At 47.3% G+C, this 13,799-nt stretch overlaps 1 protein-coding gene across 1 annotated transcript in view; it reads left to right on the top strand.

The window, feature by feature from the left end:
* LOC113407155 (contactin-2) overlaps positions 1-13,799 on the top strand; it is a 46,158-nt gene that overhangs the window by 1,175 nt on the left and 31,184 nt on the right. The window lies entirely within an intron of this gene.

Below are 13,799 nucleotides of genomic sequence, written 5' to 3'. Positions count from 1 at the left end.
GACACGCAGGAGATCACAGGCAGCAGGGGCTAAGGCCTCCTTTGCACCCAGACATTCAGACGGCGTCAGTGCCAGGGTGAATGCGATAGTGGCCGAGGCTGTTTTCTGCAGCTTGTGTTTTAGAATGTGGGTCCTACCCCTTCCCCCATTATCGCACCCAGTCCTGTTCCATTGACTTCCCTACAGCTTAAAAGGTTCTCCGGGACTTCAGAATCATGCATTTATTTAATCGGGGGGAGGGGGCGGATCATTTAAAATTAGCTTATTTTTCTTTAAAGAAAGGAACACTAGTTGATCCCTTGGACAGGAACTAAAACCCTTCCCAGCAGTGTCCTGGGCAATTCCCCTCCCTCGCCAGCCCTGCTCCAGTGCAACTTTGGGCAGGGAACCTCACTTTCTGATGCAACTAGCAAGCATCAGCCAGTGCTACCCAGAGGACAGCAATTTGGAAATGAATCTTTCCTAAATCCAATAAGAGCCACTAATCATTTAGTGACACTGCCTAAGAGCATTGGCGCCTGAGAGCGCGCACACATGCTAGCCCAACACCAGTGCCTCCTTTTGTTTCAACTGGATTCTTCTTCACTTCCTGTCCTAAACAGCAGTGTCCTGTTAATCAGCTTCTAAGAGCCGACCTAGCAGTGGCTGAGAGTGGGTCAGTGAATCAGTAAAGTGCTGGGTGAAAGGTACACTCGCGGTAAGGGAATATTGAACTTCAGTGGAAGTCTCATTGTTGAGTCCTCTCCAGTAAACAAGGCAGGGCAAGAAAAGAGGCCATCTGGACTGTTTCCCTGCTACTCCAATTCAGAGAGGGGCTGGGTTTAAAAACTGGCAAACCTTGACTTGTCAGCTGAGGACTGTGATAGCCAAACTCTGGGTTGGCATCATATCCTCCTCTTCCAAAGAGCCTGCATCGCTTACACACACAACATGCTCATTCTAATCACTGGGCTACCAGCAGTGTTTCAGGTCATGCGTACTTTAAGAGGAGACTTTTAAAAGACGTCTAAGAAATTCAGGCACACAAGTCCCATTGACTTTCATTGAGCTCCTTAATACCTAAAGCACTTGTGAAAATCTTTTCCCCCAAGGTGCCCTGCATGTTGCAAAGACAGTATTGAGGCTAACTTTTGAAAGTTACCCTCAGGTAAATGTATCATAGTATTCTACAGTAACAGTCCAGCACGCTACATCTTACAACAGCAATGAGGCTGCAGGGCTTGCACCGAGTACTCTAAAATACTCTAGGACTCGGTGATCAGGAGAGTGGGTCTGCTCAGACACTGTCAGCCTGAAAAGCTCACGTCGACTTTACAGTGTGGTTTCAGCTTGAACTGAGCTGGAAAAAACATCCCCTTTTTCCTATGAATTGGTGAAAATCCAAAATTCCTTCCAGCCATGACTTTTATCCCTCACAGACCAAGGGTGGGTTTTCCCAGGCACAGACTCCTGCTCCGTCACAAAGGGCTGTCCTCACAGTGTAAACAACAAGTCCCCCTGTGGCAGAAGCTCACTAGAAATTCGCTGTTAGGTCTAGAGAGTGATAAAGTTACAGTTCAGAAGTCTGTTGGTAGAAGTGGGATCTTGCCCCAAAACGATGCAAACACTCAAAGAAATTCAGCTCTGGCGTTTGACCTTATGTGATCCTCCACTCCAGCCTCCAAAGTCGTGTTCACTTCTCATTGAACACTGGCCTTTGTCTCTCCCAGGAGGCGCTCACAAGGTGAAATGGCCTCTCCCCCCTAGGGCCAGACAGGCACTCTAGGGAACACAGGGATGAGCACCTGCAGCTCCCAGTGGGGTCTATGGAAGCTAGAGTTGCTCAGCATCAGGCCTTTCTAGAGGCAGCATCTCCTAGTAGCAGTGGGGTGAGCTGGAGGAAAAACTCCTGCCCCTGGAGAACTGCAATTATGGCTCACTACTGCACAGCCACTCCCTTTCCCCAGCCTGACAGCCCCACCCTGCCCTGTGGAAACACACCATGGAACACCACACTTATCTATATTCTCTTCAGTCTTCTCTCTCCCTTTTCCTTCCTTTTCTTTCCATCTCACTTCTTTATCTTTTATCGTTTTCTTTATCTTTTCTTTCCTCTCCTTTCTTTCCTTCCCCTCTTCCCTCTTTTTTCTTTTCCTTTCATTTTTTCTTCTCCCCTTCCATTTTCTTGGCCTCTCTCATTTGCTTTTATTCTCTCTCCTTTCCTTCCCTCATTTCTTAATCTGCTACTATTAATTATTTGTATTGTGGTAGTGCCTAGAATTTGGGTCAAAACAGCATTTTTTTGACAGAAAACTGGTTTTGACCAACATTTTCAGCCACCTCACCTCAGACTTCCGTCCCAGCTCGCACTGCAACAGCCACGGGAGAGCAACAAATTGCCACTGGGTGTAGGATCAGGTTACACAGAACAATCGCCTCAGTGGCATGAACGGTTATTCTTTAGCTTTCAAACACAAGACACACACAGCTTCGTTCCAGCCTCTAGCTCCTTATGATTTACATTGCAGCAGCATCTAGCGCCCCAGTCAGAGTGCGATTGTGCTAGGTACCGTACAAACAAGTCAGACAGAGACAATCCCTGCCCCAGAGAGCTTGTATGCAACATGCCACTCAGAGTTCCCAGGTGTCCAGTTTTCGACTGGAAAGTCCAGTTTTCGGGGGACCTGCACAGTCTCCGGTCAGAAGTATTGACTGGAGACCCAAAGTCCAGTTACCGCAATTCTACTGTCGCCTCCCCAGCCAGCCCAAGGCCCCTTTAATCCCAGAGCGCTGGCCCAGAGAGGGGCAGAGCTGGAGACGCCCCCACTGCTAGTCCCGTCTGGGCTGGGGAGGGACATGTCCTCTTTCTCTGCACGGCTGCAGCAAGTTTCCCCACCCCATACAAACTCTTTGCCACTGCTGGACAGAGCAGGAGAGACATTGTCCCCTTCAGCCTCCCCCTTCTCTTTATGGTGAGTTGAGCCTTTGGTGGGTGGGGGCTTCGGGTAAAGGTACCAGCCCCTCGTGCGCTGGGAAGCCCCCCTAGCCAGTCCCAGCAGCTCAAAGTTGTTTTGCTTTGCTGGGGGGAGGTGGGGGGAATTGCTAAAGGAAGCCCCTGCGCTTTCAGTCTGAAGCCATTCTATCACAGTGGCACATCAGGGCAGGACACTGTGGAGAACCCAAGGCCGGGGCGCCCTCCGGGTGCTCTGAAGCGTATGCCAACAAAGACGAGTCAAAGCCAGTTTCCCTTCTCCCCCTTGCCTCACTCATGCATCCCATTTGTAATTGTACCTTGCGAGTCTCTCCACTGCCGCTGGCGAGTCTGTATTTGGTCCATTGGATAGCATACATGTGGCTACGTATTTGATACAGAAAATTCTGACCATAGCTGTAGTGTCCGGTTTTGAGGAATTGGAAAGTTGGCAGCCCTACACTCAGTGTAGTGCTCTGTCCCCCTCTAGCAGCGTCTGGGTCACAGACAGAGGTTGATGCGCCTTGGCTAGCAAATATTGTACTTTTAGCTCAGATAGTTGAGGCTAAGAAGCCCTGGGTTCAATTCCCATGGTCAACAACCCACCCAGGGATGCGGTATTAGAAGCTCTCATTCTACAAGATTCAGACTTGAAGTTTGGAGAGAAGGTTTGGTTGCTAATTCAAGCACTATGAATGTCTTGAGTCTGCAAATTTGGGCTAGAAATCATGCAAGAGCAAACGCTTACATAAGGTTTCTGGCTGTTCTACCTCCAGATATGGTTAAGAATACTGCAAACAGCCTCTCTTGTAGTATTTCAGAACTTCCAGCCAGAGATAAGAATCAGAAGTGGGAGGGTGGGGGAGAAACACACACACACCCCTTAACATCTCAGGGCTCATGCTCAGTTCTAGAAGCAGCCATGGACTTGAGGTTCATCACCTGTTCTGGAACTAGGCAACACTGGGGAGGGGTGATGAGTTCCAGTATGTGGCATTTAGGGGCAGGGAGGGAATTGTTTGAGATCCAGACGTGGGAGAAGATTCAGGGCAGAGGTTATTTTATCTGAGCTGGTTCTAGTGCGTACGTTCCAGTGGAACCTCTGTGGAAAGCACATGTTCAAGATATTGCTGTGACAATCCTGTCAGGAGTCAGGAAGAGGAGATCTGAGACCGCTTCATTCACTCCTCTTTCTTTTTGACCTCAAAGTTTTGAGGATTAGACTCTTGAAGGTACAACCGTAGCTAGTTCCCACCCTCCTGTCTCCTGGCTAGCAGGTAACCCCGCCAGGGGAGCTGGGCTACAGGGTCTGCTGTTTCCAAGGCAACTTTTGTGCCCTGATGAATCACTGGAGGCATCTTTCTGTTTAGAACTGGTAGCATTAACCATATCCCATTGTGGGAGAAGGTAAGTAGATAGTAATGGCCTAGGAGTAAAGATCAACGAATTCTCCCAGGATTTTTAGGAAGAGAAAAGGGTTAAATCAAGTAGACCAGTCTATCAGAGTAGACTGGAACTAGGGCATCTTAATGCTATTCTCTATCATGTCAATTAGTATTCAAAGGAATGAAGCCACCACAACCTTTGTCACGTGAGTGAATTTGCAGAGAATTTAGTGATGTGTATTATTATTTCCTCCTCCAATTACAGCAGGTGATCTACAGAACGTAGAGCATTCAATTACTCCACAGCTACGGAGACTATTTCCTACACATGTGCATGTGTACACACACAGCTGAACACAGTGCAGAATCGATACACAACTGAGTACACCGTTCACACCCGTGCAAACATGGGCCCCCATGTGAAAACTGACCTTAGATAAACCAAAGCAAGGCCAGTTTTTTAGGTTTTCATATTTCGTTGCATACCTGAAGCTTATTCTTTAAGGGAAAAACATTTATTAGCCCCAATTTGTTTTAATAAAGTCTTAATACGTTTTTCAAGTGCTATGTTCATTAAGAACTTGCACCAAGGACTCATTCCCAATAGGCAACTCCCTGCCCTAAGCCACCACTTTAAACCAGTCCCAAGGTTTCCAACACAATTTTGTCTGGCTTTTAGAGACTATGTCGAAAGGCTGCCCCATCTCTGTAAAATGCTTTGAAATTTTTGTTCAAAAAGTAGCAAATCCACCCAGCCACCTGACCACCACGACTGCCACATGCTGCACCTCACAGCCACTTGGAACCTGATGGCAACTACAGGGGCAGATCTTCCCTGAGCCAAATGCACAGGGTTCCATTGCTCTTGCTAAAGCAGAAGTAATGTTTGCAATACAGGGTCTAGGACATACATATCCTCACGTCTGTTTCCCTGCAGTAGAAGGCAGTTGTGCTACATACACTAGTCAGAATTATTAGTCCACTGAGCAGCTGGCATTTTGCTTGTCCCTTGGGTTGTTTGTTTGATAGAGGTTTCCCTGTAGGCATTCTGTGTAGTTGCGGGCATGATCCCTTTCCTCAACAAACCGCTGTGCTACCACCATCCTTGGCAAGTGAGATTTCTAAAACGACCAGAGTCTTTACCGCTCTGCAAACATTATTCCCAGGAGTACTACATCCACGTGGTTGGATTCTTGGGAAGGGCAATTGGCCTTTCTGAATGTGGGATTCTCTGTAGGAATGAAAGCACGTGGCCAGACATGTACCCATCCACCAGTCCAATGCACAAGCAGATTATCTCAAACAACAAAACAACCAGCAATGTTGTCATATAAGCAAACATACATGCTAAAGACTCAATAATTAACAGGGGGGTTTCAAGGATAGTTTTAGAAACAGGTTAACAGCAGAAGTTCAGAAAGTAACAAAAAAGTACCACAGAGAAATCATATGAGGCAAACAGAGGCAGACAAAAACATTCTAAAAATTATCTACGTCAGTCTTTCTATAAATCAGGGCATCACATGGCAGGTCTATACTGCAAAAAAAACCCGCAGCAGCCAGTCAGCGCTCTAATTAACTGACTTGGGCTTGCGAGGTTCGCAGTACAGGCTAAAAGTAGCAGCACAGACTTTCCCACTCAGGCTGGAGCTTGGGCTCTGAGACCCTTCCCTCTCACCAGGTTCCAGAGCCTGGGCTCTAGTCCAAGCGGGAACGTCTACACTGCTCTTTTTAACCCCACAGCACAAGTCCGAGTCAGTTGACCGAGGCTCTGAGACCCGCCGCTCTGGAGTTTTGGGGGGGGGGGCGGGGGGGGGGGGGGGAGAGTCCCTACAGTGTAGACATACCCTCAGATGTAATATGTTTATCTGCAATGTTTTTCAGCCACCACGTCTCTGTGTGCTGTATAGCGGTCCAGGCAGAGCGTGGCCCCTGCTAAACGAAAGAAACAAAGCTGGAACACGAGTTATGTGGAAGCCCGTTTGCTTGTTTTTGTAGCTGTTTTCATTACAAGTGTGCCCTGTTTACAATAGACCTATGATCCATATATTTTGACAGCAGTTGTGCGGTCCAGTATTTTACAACCTGGCAGGATGTTTAATGCTGCGGTAAAGGGAGAATTCCCATGCTCTCCAGTGGGATATGGCAGGTGTTTCCATCCTGGAAGGATTATAAAATATCGATCCTGATTCCTGACCCTGATCCAAGACTTGAATTATTTACTTTTGTTATTTATGGTACAATTTATAAAGCTATCGGTCTTACTTCTTAGAGCTGTGTAATCTGGTGGTGGATCCATAATCGGGGAGGGGAAAGGGATAGATTTTTGTGGTAGGCTCTTTTTACACCTCTACCCCGAGATATCGTGACCCGATATAACACAAATTTGGATATAACGCGGTAAAGTAGTGCTCCGGGGGGGAGGCGGGGCTGCGCACTCCAGCGGCTCAAAGCAACTTCGATATAACGCGGTTACACCTATAACGCGGTAAGATTTTTTGGTGTTATATCGGGGTAGAGGTGTATTTATTTATTTTCAGGAGGGGCTATTTGACACTTCCAGATGTTAAAAATAGCCCCAGCCATCATGGAGTAGGGAGCCGAAAGTGGAGCGAGGAGGTCAAAGGGCGCTGGAATTGATCACATGGATACAGTGATTCCCAATGTGGTATAAATAAAAGTGGGGCGTTAAGTATTGTTTTGCTTGAGCCACACTTTGGCTGGAAGGGATGAACACTTTATCCTACTTGTGCATCCACGCGGGGGCGTTGGGTGGTCACCACTTTCCAGTCTCCTGGTTGCTGCCAGGGCTAGCATTAGGCGAGCGTGGCCAGCTCCCCCACAGTCCAATGCAATGAGCTGATGGTGCTGCAACTAGGTGCTGGCAGAGCTAGGGATGCTGTTGCCCCGGCCGCTGCAGTGAGCTGCGAGTGCTGATGCCGTGACAGGGCCCACATGGTAAGTTTAGAGGCAACGCAAGTAGTGCTGCAGCAGCAGTGCAATCACTGTGCTCTAGAGATGCTGGAGCCCTTTGGCATTACTGAGGCTTTCCAAGGGGCAGGGGGGTGAGAGGGGGTATCTTTCATCACTACAATCTCTCCTCTGGTTTTGGCGCTTGCCAAGCAATGCACCCTCCAGCAGCTGGGAGAGCAGAGACACTACCTCAGGGCTAGGAAGCTGTTTTTACCCACACATCAAAGGGTTTCTCCTGACACCACCATGGTAATGACGACAGTGAAGAGCAGGAAGTTTGGGGAATTGTCAGTGTGGTGGATGCCCTAAGCTTTAGTCAGAATTTCCCTTTGCTGAGCTGTGCACATATGATAGCTGATGCAAGATTTTAAGAACAAGAGATTTTATTACAAGCATTTGCCAAAAGCCCTTCTCTTGTTTTGGAGAAGATTTTATTTTTCTGGAGATCTAACGGACAGAGCATGGGACAGAGTCAGGACACCTGGATTCCATCCCATCTCTGCTACTGACTCAGCCATGTGCCCTTGGCCACCTCACACAGCCTGTCTGGGCCTCAGCTTCCCCATCTGAAAAATGGAGTTAATAGTCAATACCCCCTGTATGAGGAGCCGGTTGTGAGGTTAAACTCAATCATGTTTCTAAAGGGCCTTGAAACACAGCATGTTGGCATAGTGGGGTCCTGTTACGGGGACCTAATGTTTTAAACTTCAGCACCTACTATCAGGAGCCAAAATTAGCCTAAACAGTCTCAAACACCTAAGTGATGAATTAGTACTTTTTCCTATTTTTAATCAACTTACATTTTCACCACTGAGGGAAGTTATTCAGCGGGGATGGGGAATCAGACAATAAATTATTTAACAACAGTAGACACTGAGATTCAAAAAGTTAAAGCTTCAAAACCATTCAAACAAAACCTGTCAACATGACATGTCAAAATAGACCAAGTAAATATCTTTAAATCAGACTAAGGTCTCAGGCAGCATTTTTCTTACTTTGCCTAGCTGTACATTTAGATCATCATCTATGGAAATATTTTTTCATCATTTGTGTGTACACGGTGAAATCAACATTTGCAGACATTTAGGGATAAAAACCTAATATTTCTAGGCTTGTAAGGATTAAGTGGAGGCAGGCTCAAGGAACCATATTCGGATTCAGATTTCGAACACCCAACACTCCCAGGGCAGGAGGCAGGACTTTGGTTTGGCCAGTTCTAGAGCGTTTTCCATCAACATTTCTCAAAGCATTTTTCAAAGCAGGTCATTATCAAATGATGAAACTGAGCCACAGGGAGGGGGAGTGAATTGCCCAAGGTCGGCCAGCAGGCTAACAGCAGAGTCAGGATTCTAACCCAGGACTCTTCGAACCCAGTGCTCTATCCATTAGGCCACACTGCTTCCACCGTTACAAAGAAACGGTCCCTTTGCAAAACTCAGACCTAGATTCCAAATAGCCCCAAATATTGAAGTGTTGGTTCGAGGTCTCTCTGTAATATTGGGTATTTTGAACTCTTATTAAATTTGTCTCTGAGAGTAGCACCCAGAGATCTCACTCAGGAACAAGGATCCATTATGCCAGGTGCTGTACAAACATGTACAAAGAGACAGTCCTTGCCCCCAAGACCCTACAATCAAGGCCTTGGTCCTGCAAGCTGCTGTATGTGGACAGATCCTGCCTCAGCCAATGCAGCAGTGCACAGGCAGAGGAGTTTGCCTGTATTGAACAACTTGCAGGAGCAGGGCCTAAGCACGGGGAAAGATTGAGAAGTACAGAGACACTGATACAATGCAGCCTTGGGACCTGTGACTTACATAAATGCACTCCCCAACTACTAATTCAAAGCATTTAAAAGAAGCAGGAAAACAGGAGGCATTTTAGAAGACTCTGCCTTAAGCCTGATAACCTTACTAATGTCCTGCTCAGAGCACATCAGAAAGCTCTGCCTGCTACGTATACTAGCATGAGAGAAAGAAGATGGTTATATTTTGTCCCGGGGTGGAAATAAACCTCTCATTGACCTTAGGGTGAGGTGTATAGGTGCATCAAGAGCAGAACCTATGGGGTGCCGAGCACCTGTTTTCACAATGCACAGAACAATCCGCTCCTATAAAATACCAATCTGGAGATGTAAAATCCACCTGTTAAGCCAGACTTTCAAAAAGAGCTCAGCTCCCATTTAAGAAACTAAATAAAAGGCAGATTCCCAATGTGCTGAGAGCTCTTCTCAGAATCTGGCACACACAAGATTTAAAAATCAGATCTATAGACCCCCATCCATCTCCCTGCTGAAGAAAGATTGTTCCCTATTGCATGTGTGTTCATGATTTGTTCACCCAGTCCAGTTTCACATGTCCCAAGTGATGGAGCTTTTGCCACTTGCCTTGGGGAAGACTTATCTATTGCTTAGTATATATTTCACTGTCAGGAAGTTTTTCTTAATACAGCCTAAATTCTCCCCTTTTCTCAAGTTCATCCCATTACACCTAGTTATACCCCCATGTGCCGTGCTAAATAGTTCCTTTTCATTCCCCAGCATAGATGACACCTTAGAGGCACTTTGGCAGTCAGGAGATATTGATCTGAAATTGATTCTGATCAACAATCAGTTTCCATTAAGGAATAAACTAATCAATGACCAATAGGACACCCCAGTGCAGCCAAGAAAAAGTAACTAGCGTGTCTTGGAGATAAAAACCACCACGACCACCCAAGCGCCAGCAGCCTGTCCATGAGCTCTGGGCTTGGACATTCCAGAAAGATGACCAAGCCTGACCTTGGCAGAACCAGCTTTCCAGCATGGGGCTGCCAAATGCAGGCAAAGCAGCTGCAGAATCCTGCAGGAGAAACCATCGCCAGCTGGGCATCAGCTAAGCAATAAGCATTGGAGCCTCATCTCCACTCGCTTCTATCTGCCCAGCTGCATTACTAACTTACAAAGCCGCTTCTCTTCAATCCAGGCAGCACACACCCCACCACAAGCCAAGTATCTCAGGGCATTGAAATAAATCCAGCAGTACTGGAGTTTCCTTGGGTTCAGGCCACATGGCTCTGTGCTGCATTCATTCATGTAGATCATTTCTGGCAATTAACAAATGCAGTAATATTGTGTGCAGGCCTGTGTGTTAACCAACAGACTCGCCTATGGGTCGGTAAGGGTCCTACAGCCAGTTAACAATGGTTGTTGGCAATACCATTGCAAGCCTCACGCCTCTGCCCTTTGCATTATGCCCTTTGTAAGGGCCACATCCTCCAAACGGATGTACTTGGGCTAGACCTTTGTACAGAGTCCACAGATTCAAGATCTGGTCCTAAAAGACCAACTCTGCAAGGAAAGTGGCAGAAATGGACATTGGTCTCTGGGGACGCCTGTCTCAAAGGTAGGGTAGTTTCCATCGATATAGATGGCAACTCCATATGTTCAAAATAATTCCAAATCAGTTGTTTTGCATTAAGTTGTAAATACACCTGAGATGAGACTGTGTGACCTGGGGTGGGCAGGGTTTCAGAATGACTCCTTTAAAAAAAATCAGAGCTGGGCCCAACCTAAAACCTCAGACCCAAACCTGCAAACTTTGGAGCTGCCTCCAAATCTGAACTGGGCTGTGGATCCAAATTATGCAGTTGGCACCTCTCTTTACTACAGAGCAAAAGCGGATGACAAAAGCTCAATACTTGGGTTTTAAACATTGGAGCTTTGAGCTCATCTCTAGAAAAGAGCAAGCTAATTCAGGAAGGCAAGCCAGATTCTGACAGTCATTTTTAGGGGGGCAATAAGCCCAGGCCAGTGACTCAGTAGGAACACAACACAGGCCCTCAGGGAGTTCCCCAAACTTGTAGTAGCTCGGAATGCAGCAAAAGCAGAGTGGGGCTGGCATTCAGGGTTGTGCACAGAGATGAAGGACAAATGTTTAACTATCAAAGGAAGACCCACAACACCAGATTCTTACTGGCTTAGATTCCAATCCCTCAAACTCTGCGCATGAACCAGGGGTTCTGACTGGCCTGTTCCAGCAAAGCCCAAAGAGGGATGTTTATGGGGTATTCTGCCTCTGTTTGCCTTTCCAGCAAGAGAACAGGGAGCTGGGCAGCACTGGGGGCAGTCTAACCACTCACCCCCTCTCAGTTTGGTATTTTAAATTCCTGTTTCTTTTCTCTTTCATTCACTTCAATTTACCTGTTCTAGCTGCTGCGCTGCACCTCAAGCTCTGTTTGGCAAATGAGCTCCAACATGGAGGGCAGCTGATTTAAAGACTAAACCCTACCCACAGTTAGTGCTAATTAGGGCTAGTAGCCAGCAAAGCTATAGTTAGCTAGACCGGACTTGGTGAGCAATTAGCCTCAGTTAGTCCCAGCTGGGGGTTGTTCTCTGGCCTGTTTCAGACACAGGCTGGTTTGTTTGTTTGTTTATTTTGCTCACACTGCCGAGATTTAATAAGCATGTTTGGTAACGAAAGCACCTGAGTGCCCAAGCAGTCTGGCTGTGGTTATTTCTTCCCCTCCGCGCGCCATTCCACACCTCACTGATATTAGCCTCCTCTTTTGTTAGGTGTTTCTAGCCACTTCCCAGCCAGTAGGAGGCTCTGGAAAGCCAAAGGAATTTACCAACTTCTGGCCATTATCTTGCAATTATATCCAGGCAGGGGGACCTTTGCAATAACTTCAGTGTGGCTCTAGGCAAGTGCAAGGTTGTGCCTGTGCAGATCCAATTCCACAATCAGGGCCTTTATTTCCAGTGCTTTTCAGAGTTATAGCTGGTTAGAGGGGCTTTGCACCAAAAAGTTTCCAATAGCAGCTGGTCATAGGGTGACCAGAGAGAAAGTGTGACAAATCAGGACACTTGTTTTTTCAAGGGCAGGGTGGCGGGGGTGTAGTTGCACGTACAAGACAAAGTCCCTAATATTAGGACTTCCCCATGGTCACTCTAGTTGGTCACTTTTTCTAGTCGCTGGTTAGAGCAGGCTGGAGCCCTGCCAGAGATGGGGCGAGCATCATTCTTGAGTACTCAAGCCTCAGAGAGGGATGGTTTGATGTTCGCAGCACTATCACCACGCTGGATGTGATTCAACCCCTGGAGGTATTTGAACAGAAGGAGAAGGTAGCTACTGCCCTATGTGCAGTATCCCTTGCCCTGAATGTGCAGTCAGCCTAGAGGCCCCAGATGGGACAGAGCAGATGCTCAACAGCTGTTGTGATTCTTGTGTTGTAGGGGTTACAAAATAACTCCAGACAGCAGGTGTAGTGTGGACAAAATGTTATACAAACCACCTGTACAGCTCTGCCAGTGCCACTCAGTCCTGACCTCATCCCCATTGTTGCTTTGTGATGTTCAACAACCAATCTGGGCCCAAGGTGCTTGAAAGAGATCTTGATTCAGTGACTGCAGTTCCTGCCTCTGCCCCTCATACTTTGTCTGGACAGCTAAAGCACGTATAGTTCCCAACACCACTCTGTCAATGCATCTCAGTCTTCCCACCCTCTGCCTCTTAATGCTATACCAGATCTGCCCACCCCCACTGGAGCTAATCAGGCCAAAGTGTGCAGTGGTTTTGTGATGGAGTAAATGTAAGCTAAGCAGAATGAAAACACCTAGCTTATTTCAGTATTGATTTGACTAGATTTCAACCCTGGTCTCCAAAGGTCATAGGCCAGTGTATTAACTCCCTGCACCAAGTGAACCCTCTTCACAAGTGCACAGTAGATAGAAACTGAGGAGCGTTCCCCTGCCCCCAAAATATTTAACTCTTTGTAGTAGATCTGCCTTGAAATCAGGACTTCAGAGTCAGTGGGAACCGGGCAGCTTTGGGAGCGGATGGTAAGACCCAACATATTGGTCCAGCCTTCTTAGCACTTCCGCTGAGCCACAGCCCATCAGGCAATAATAAAATGAATCCTGAAAGTACAGCCTATAACTCCAGCACCAGACCTCCCCAGGTGCAGCTACTGCAGCCCCAGAGGCACGGCCAGTAGAGAACGAGCTACTGGTTGTAAGCACCATCTGCTCCCCTCATAATCCCGCAGAGAAAGAGCCTCCCAGGGCTACGCTCCTTCCTTTAAAAACACTGTACCCAGCAGCATTTTCAACTGGGCTTGTGCAATTACCGCACAGCGAGGAGAGAGCCTGCTCAGAAAAATCTTAGCGCAATCCACATACTGTTGCTCAACCCACCCACATCTTCCGGCTCTTCTGGGTCACTTCAGGGTATAGCTGCAGCTGACAGATTCTAGGGTGGAAGAATGGACCCCTCGCAAAGCTCTCAAAGCTGGGATAACAAGCCACTTTGCCATTCTGCCTGAGCCATGGGAGCTCAGATTTGCCCCCAGGGGTCGGGATGATCTGGAGAGGCTGTGCTGAGGGCCATGGCTGTGCCATGGATAGGGCCTTTGTTTTCGGGGGGGTTTGGTTTAAAATTTCCTGTTAATTTATCAGGGTGTATTTTAAAGAAATTAATTGGGTGTAAAGTGGCAAAAAAACAAAAATGAAGGGCCGG

This window comes from Terrapene carolina, unplaced genomic scaffold, assembly GCF_002925995.2.
Source record: "Terrapene carolina triunguis isolate 2854851 unplaced genomic scaffold, T_m_triunguis-2.0 Scaffold199, whole genome shotgun sequence".
Taxonomy (NCBI): Eukaryota; Metazoa; Chordata; order Testudines; family Emydidae; genus Terrapene; species Terrapene triunguis.
Note: the sequence above shows the minus strand (reverse complement) of the source record. Positions and strands in the feature narration are given on the sequence as shown.